We start from the raw sequence: 7,783 nt of genomic DNA, 5'->3' as shown, positions 1-7,783 counted from the left end.
ACCAAAGTGATAACAAATCTAGCTCTGCATACACGACTCATTCTATGCTAGAGCTTCGCATTGGTATCATGTATAAGTTAAACTATATTGCCGAATATGATTTCGTTCATTGTTTTACCTACTTTACTATCTTTAGCAATTAATTTTCATTAGGGGTGATTTTGGTTATTTAAAAGATAATAACGACATGAGAATGTGCTGTTTATTACACTTCACTTTCAATTTGTTAGAAAAGAAGACTTTTTTTTATTTCATAATTAAAACAAAAATATTTTGATTGACTGCGATGGCCGAGTGAGATCGATGATTAGTATCGGCGATCTCCCAGCGAACGGTACATGAACGCTTTAAAACTGTACATATGTTGTCATTTGTAAGAAAAATATCTCATTTGACGCAAATCTCAAATGACTATTGGATAACGTTTCTCTAGTGAACGATCCAGGGAACGGCGTTCACGTTATTCTACTTAATAGTATAAGTAAAATAAACCTTCTTTAGGGTATAGAAGTGTTGTTACATCGCGAGTAAACGTAATCTTATACAATATATTGATATAAAAATGATATTTATACCTATATGTCAATATTTGGAACATCAATAACATTGTCTATAAAATATCTTTGAACACTTAGACAAGGAGGTTAGTATCGTCTACTCCTAAGGCAGAAGAAAGCTGGTTCAACTGACGCATCTTTTTCTTTCGGGATCCTGTATCACGCTGGAAAGCAACCATTGTGATTTCTGTAATTAATTACTCTATTTTCCGATGACTACACGAGTACTGCTAAACATATTCAGAAGTTGTAATAGTAAATACTATTTTCAGTAGTATATGACGTTAAACGTGTTAAAACACTTGTCACATTTGCTCCAAACCCATATCTTAAGATTTTCAATAATGCATGAGGAAATGAAGAGAACGTTGCAATGTGATATTAACGAGATTGGTGAAGTGTTTTCAGCACGTATAGAAGACATGTCATAAGGTGAATATATTGCGTTTTTCTCACTTTTTGTCGGGCGATTGAAACGATAATTGTATCTCTATACAATCTTAGCGTCCAAGGTGTTGTCACGTTTACCTAGCACCTCAATCGTACATATTGTACAGAATGGTGCATGAGACGCGTAACAGACAACATAATCGTACGAATAAGTTAACGATGTGTGTACGGTTACCTGCACATTTTCCTTTTTTGTGAGCAGTATCACATTGTATGAGTTGTTTTTTTAAAAACAAACAAAAAAACATCATCCGTCAATATATATGGACGGAGTAATCCCAAAACCAACCCGCCCGCCGTTGTCGTTCACTGTCTACCAAGTTGTCATATCACCAGTTCTCGCCAACCAAATACAGATCTCAAGCCATGAAGCCTCTATTCTGTATAAGTCAGGTAAGGCCAGAGTTTTTATATCTTTAGATTTACTGCAGCGCCCTACCTAAATATTGCAAAAACCAAATAAAAATAAAAATAAATTTCGTAGTTTTAAGAAAGAAGAAAATAAAATTAGTGTTTTAAAACCTATTTCTTTCATGCTTTTCGATGAAATATTGGGTTTTAACAGTGAAATAACAACAGTGAAAATGATATTTTCACAGCAAAATAAGGAGTGAAAATATCAACTTTCAGAACTACTTTTAAATTCCTTTTGCCTTGATCAAAACAGAACACTGGACTTTGAACCAGTAAATGTTTAAAAATTAAAGAAATGTTTTATAATTTTAAATACTAGTAAATCTATATTTGGAATATAACAACTTTCCGTTTATTACCGGTTATCCCGTTTTTCAAACATTTTCTTGATCTTTGAAGCTGAATGTTCGAACATTTGCTTTCATACAAAACAAATTACAGACAAAAACAACTGTTCGAACATAAATAGAATTTTATATTATCGTTCAAGTGTATCTTGAGCTGTTTGCCGTTGTAGTACGTAAAGTGAGTTTCCCGGAAAATTCACACAACAATTTACAGATAATCCTTTATTTTTTACCCCACCCACACCTCAATATTTGTCAACAAACTAGCGTGGCATTCACTTTTTATCTGGAAAACAAACCTGTTTTCAAGCGAAACAGACTGGTCTCTGACAGTAAGATGACTGAATATTAATTTACTATGAAACACATGCAGTCTTAAACTAAGAAGAATGTTTACAAATCCAATGAGTATCCGCATTTGTTTTGCTAACACATTTGACCTTCCAAATTTTCATTCATTAAATAGCGGCGTAGTAATCTGGTTATGTATTCATGACCCACTTAAAATAAAAGGGTTTTCATTATTTTTTGGAACATATGTGCACTTATAAAACTTTATTGATTACTGTTCATAAAAGCTTTGCACTAAAAACGAGCGAATAATAAACTATAAGAATGAATAGCAGAGAACTATTTCTCAGCGAACCGAACATAGAAAAGTTGACAGCTATAATTTTGCATTAGGGGCACACCACGGGTAGCGGCGTAAAAACCGTTTGTTTTTTTTAAAAATGGGGTAATTCAGAAATAAATAAAAAAACTAATAAAACTCCGAAAATAAGCACTAAAGAAACAGAAAATTTGTTTATTTCAGTGTAAGATCGTATTTAATTTCACTCGTGATCATAAAAAAACTACATTTTCACTCGTGGCTTCTCCACTCGTGACAATATGTTTTTCTATGACAATCGTGAAATAAAATACGATCTTACACTGAAATAAACAAATATCCTCTATATCTCAGAACCAAATGGTGTACCAACTGCCATACATTATACATGGTCTTTTTACTACGATACGACGTAAACCAGTCGGAAATACGCGGGAAACAGAACAGGTACCCGTTACCATAACGAAGAAGTCTTATTTTTCGCAATAATATAGCATAATTTTGTACCTGATATGACAGAAACAAATCTGAACATGAGATAATATTTGTAAGTATTTGGAAGTAAGTGCAAGTAGTTAAAACTGATCTTAATCTACACTGATTGCTCATGTGTCAAAGGGCATCCCTATAGCTGGAATTAGAACGATTTTGTTCAGGATCAGTACCGAATCGTAATCGAATACAATGCTTCAAAGGATAAGATTATTGGTTGGAACATTTGAAACCATCATTTAAAAAATAATGCTTTTGTAACGTTTAATGATATCTCACCCTTAGTACAACTTTTACTGATTGCCACAAATCAGGCGTGTTTTGTCTTCATGATATAAGAAGGTTTGAAAAATTGTTGTTTTGTGGGAGAAATGTCGGACAGTGTGTTTTCTAGGGTAGAAATATCCACACAACGTTCTGTGGGAGAAATGTCCGAACAGTGTGCGTTCTATATAGGAAGAAATGTCATGGCAACGTGTGTTCTAGCGAAGAAGTGTCTTCACAGGGTTCTAGGGGAGAAGTTTCTGAACGAGGTGTGCTCTAGCGGAGAAATTACCGGAAAGTGTGTGTTCGAAGGGGGGGGGGGAGGGGTATCAGCGCAGTGTTCTGTGGGGAAAATTTCCGCACAGCATTCTGTGGGAGAAATGTCCGAACAATATGTGTTCGATTGGGGGTGGGGTAAGTCCGCACAAAGTTCTGTGGGAGAAATGTCCGAACAGTATGTGTCCAATTAGGGGGGATGTCCGCACAACGGTCTGGGGAGAAATGTCCGAACAGTGTATGTTTAATTTGGGGTGGGGATGTTAGCACAAAGTTCTGTGGGAGAAATGTCCGAACAGTTTGTGTCCAATAAGGGGGGATGTCCGCACAACGTCTTGGGAGAAATGTCCGAACAGTTTGCGGGAGCACGTTCTGGGGAGAAATGTCCGAACAGTGTGCGTTCTTTACAGAGAGAAATGTCCGCTAAACGTTCTGTGGAGAAATGTCCGAACATTGTGCGGAGGCACGTTCTGGGGAGAAATGTCCGTACAGTGTGCGGAGGCACGTTCTGGGAAGAATTGTCCGAACAGTGTGCGGAGGCATGTTCTGGGAAGAAATGTTCGGACAGTGTGCATTCTATAGAGGGAGAAATGTCCGCACAACGGTCTGGGGAGAAATGTCCGGACAGTGTGTGATAAATAGAGGGAGAAATGTCCGGACAGTGTGCGCTATATAGGGGGAGAAATGTCCGGACAGTGTGTGCTATATAGAGGGAGAAATATCCGGACAGTGTGCATCCTATAGAGGGGGAAATGTTCGCAAAACGTTCTGGGGAGAAATGTCCGGACAGTGTGTGCTATATAGAGGATGGAATGTCCGCACAACGTTCTGGGGAGAAATGTCCGGACAGTATGCAGGAGCACGTTATGGGGAGAAATGTCCGGACATTGTTCATTCTGTAGATGGAGAAATGTCTTCTAAACGATTTGGTGATAAATGTCCGGACAGTGTTCATTTTATAGATTGAAAAATTTCCGCTAAACGTTCTGGGGAGAAATGTCCGAACAGTGTGCATTCTATAGAGGGAGAAATGTCCGCACAACGTTCTGGCGCGAAATGTCCGGACAGTGTGCGGGAGCACGTTCTGGGGAGAAATGTCCGGACAGTGTGCATTCTATAGGGGGAGAAATGTTCGCACAACGTTCTGTAGGAGAAATGTCCGGACAGTGTGCATTCTATAGAGGGAGAAATGTCCGTCCGCACAACGTTCTGTGGGAGAAATGTCCGAATAGTGTGCATTCTATAGAGAAAGAAATGTCCACACAACGTTCTGGGGAGAAATGTCCGGACAGTGTGCATTCTATAGAGGAAGAAATGTCCGCTAAACGTTCTGTGGGAGAAATGTCCGCACACTGTTCTGTGCTATATAGAGGACGAAATGTCCGCTAAACGGATTGTGAGAGAAATGTCCGAACAGTTTTCATTCTATAGAGGGAAAAATGTCCGCTAAACGTTCTGGGGAAAAATGTCCGAACAGTGTGCGGGAGCACGTTCTGGGGAGAAAAGTCCGGACAGTGTGCGGGAGCACGTTCTGGGGAGAAAAGTCCGGACAGTGTGCGGGAGCACGTTCTGGGGAGAAATGTTCGGACTGATTGCATTTTATAGAGGAAGAAATGTCCGCTTAACGTTCTCGGGAGAAATGTCCGGACAGTGTGCATTCTATAGAGGGAGAAATGTCCACTAAACGTTCTGAGGAGAAATGTCCGAACAGTGTGCGGGAGCACGTTCTGGGGAGAAATGTACGGACAGTGTGTGCTATTAAGGGGAGAAATGCCCGCACAACGTTCTGGGGAGAAATGTCCGGACAGTGTGCATTCTATAGAGGGAGAAATGTCCGCTATACGTTCTGGGGAGAAAAGTCCGAACAGTGTGCATTCTATAAATGGAGAAATGTCCTCTAAACGTTCTGTGGAGAAATGTCCGAACAGTGTGCCGGAGCACGTTCTGGGGAGAAATGTACGGACAGTGTGTGCTATATAGAGGGAGAAATGTCCGCACACCGTTCTGGGTAAAAATGACCGGACAGTGTGTGCTATATAGGGGAGAAATGTTCGCACACCGTTCTGGGTAAAAATGTCCGGACAGTGTGTGCTATATAGAGGGAGAAATGTCCGCACACCGTTCTGTGTAAAAATGACCGGACAGTGTGTGCTATATAGGGGAGAAATATTCGCACAACGTTCTGGGTAAAAATGTCCGGACAGTGTGTGCTATATAGAGGGAGAAATGTCCGCACACCGTTCTGCGTTAAAATGACCGGACAGCGTGTGCTATATAGGGGAGAAATGTCCGCACACCGTTCTGGGTAAAATGACCGGACAGCGTGTGCTATATAGGGGAGAAATGTCCGCACACCGTTCTGGGTAAAATGACCGGACAGTGTGTGCTATATAGGGGAGAAATGTTCGCACAACGTTCTTTGTGAGAAATGTCCGCACACTGTTCTGTGCTAGAAATTTCTTGACAGTGCGTGCTATATAGAGGGAGATATATCCGCACAACGTTCTGTGGGAGAAATGTCCGTACAGTGCGTGCTATATAGAGGGAGAAATGTCCGCTAAACGTTCTGGGGAGAAAGTCCGGACAGTGTGCGGGAGCACGTACTGGTGAGAAATGTCCGGACAGTGTGCGGGAGCACGTTCTGGTGAGAAATGTCCGGACAGTGTGCATTCTATAGAGGAAGAAATGTCCGCTAAACGTTCTGGGGAGAAATGTCCGAACTGTGTGCATTCAATAGATGGAAAATGTCCCCTAAACGTTCTGGGGAGAAATGTCCGGACAGTGTGCATTCTATAGAGGGAGAAATGTCCGCACAACGTTCTGGGGAAAAATGTCCGGACAGTGTGTGCTATTAAGGGGAGAAATGTCCGCACAACGTTCTGTGGGAGAAATGACCGGACAGTGTGTGCTATATAGAGGGAGAAATGTCCGGACAGTGTGCGTTCTATAGAGGGAGAAATGTCCGCACAACGTTCTGGGTAAAAATGACCGGACAGTGTGTGCTATATAGGGGAGAAATGTTCGCACACCGTTCTGGGTAAAAATGTCCGGACAGGGTTCTGTGCTAGAAATTTCTTGACAGTGCGTGCTATATAGAGGGAGATATATCCGCACAACGTTCTGTGGGGGAAATGTCCGTACAGTGTGTGCTATATAGAGAAATGTCCGAACAGTTTGTGTCCAATAAGGGGGGATGTCCGCACAACGTCTTGGGAGAAATGTCCGAACAGTTTGCGGGAGCACGTTCTGGGGAGAAATGTCCGAACAGTGTGCGTTCTTTACAGAGAGAAATGTCCGCTCAACGTTCTGGGGAGAAAGTCCGGACAGTGTGCGGGAGCACGTACTGGTGAGAAATGTCCGGACAGTGTGCGGGAGCACGTTCTGGTGAGAAATGTCCGGAAAGTGTGCATTCTATAGAGGAAGAAATGTCCGCTAAACGTTCTGGGGAGAAATGTCCGGACAGTGTGCATTCTATAGAGGGAGAAATGTCCGCACAACGTTCTGGGGAAAAATGTCCGGACAGTGTGTGCTATTAAGGGGAGAAATGTCCGCACAACGTTCTTGGGAAAAGTGACCGGACAGTGTGTGCTATATAGAGGAGAAATGTTCGCATTACGTTCTGTGGGAGAAATGTCCTGACAATGTGTGTCTTAGAGGGGAAATGTCCACAAGGCAGAACTTTCTAGACATCTAGGGAATAAATGCCAGTACAGTGGTAAAACTGTTCTATTGAAATTACGTGGACAGACCATAAGAGCTACTAGACTCTGATCTAGTCAAATTGTACACGTATCAAAAGACAATAAACAAGAAGCATATTAAAACACACGTATTCAACCAAACTTTAATTGAAATCGTGTATCAAATTTATATCACAGATTAACACCTTAGAACCGCCAGAGAAAACACAGCGAGAAGAGCTTCACTTCATTAAGGCAACATACACACACACTTATCTGATAAAGCTTCCCTTATTGAAAGAATCGCAGTTACAAATCATATACACATTCATCTATCAGAGCTCAAGTGCATCATACATATTTCCATCGGACAGAACGGTGAACGCACACGCACACACGCACACACGCGCACACACACGCACACAGATCCACACATGCACGCACGCACGCACACACTCGTCTTTCTAACAGAGCTTTTCTTGTTGAGGGCAGCTAAGCACACATCAATCTGACAGATCTGTCTTATAGAAGTTATTACACGTACGCACACATATACACACACACACACACACATTTATCTGACAGAGCTGCCTTTATAAAATTCATTACACGAACGCACACATATACATACACATTTATCTGACATAGCTGCCTTTATAGAAGTCATTACATGAACGCACACATATACACACT

The sequence above is a fragment of the Mya arenaria genome, chromosome 4, assembly GCF_026914265.1.
Source record: "Mya arenaria isolate MELC-2E11 chromosome 4, ASM2691426v1".
In the NCBI taxonomy this organism is placed as follows: domain Eukaryota; kingdom Metazoa; phylum Mollusca; class Bivalvia; order Myida; family Myidae; genus Mya; species Mya arenaria.
This window is presented reverse-complemented; position numbering follows the sequence as displayed.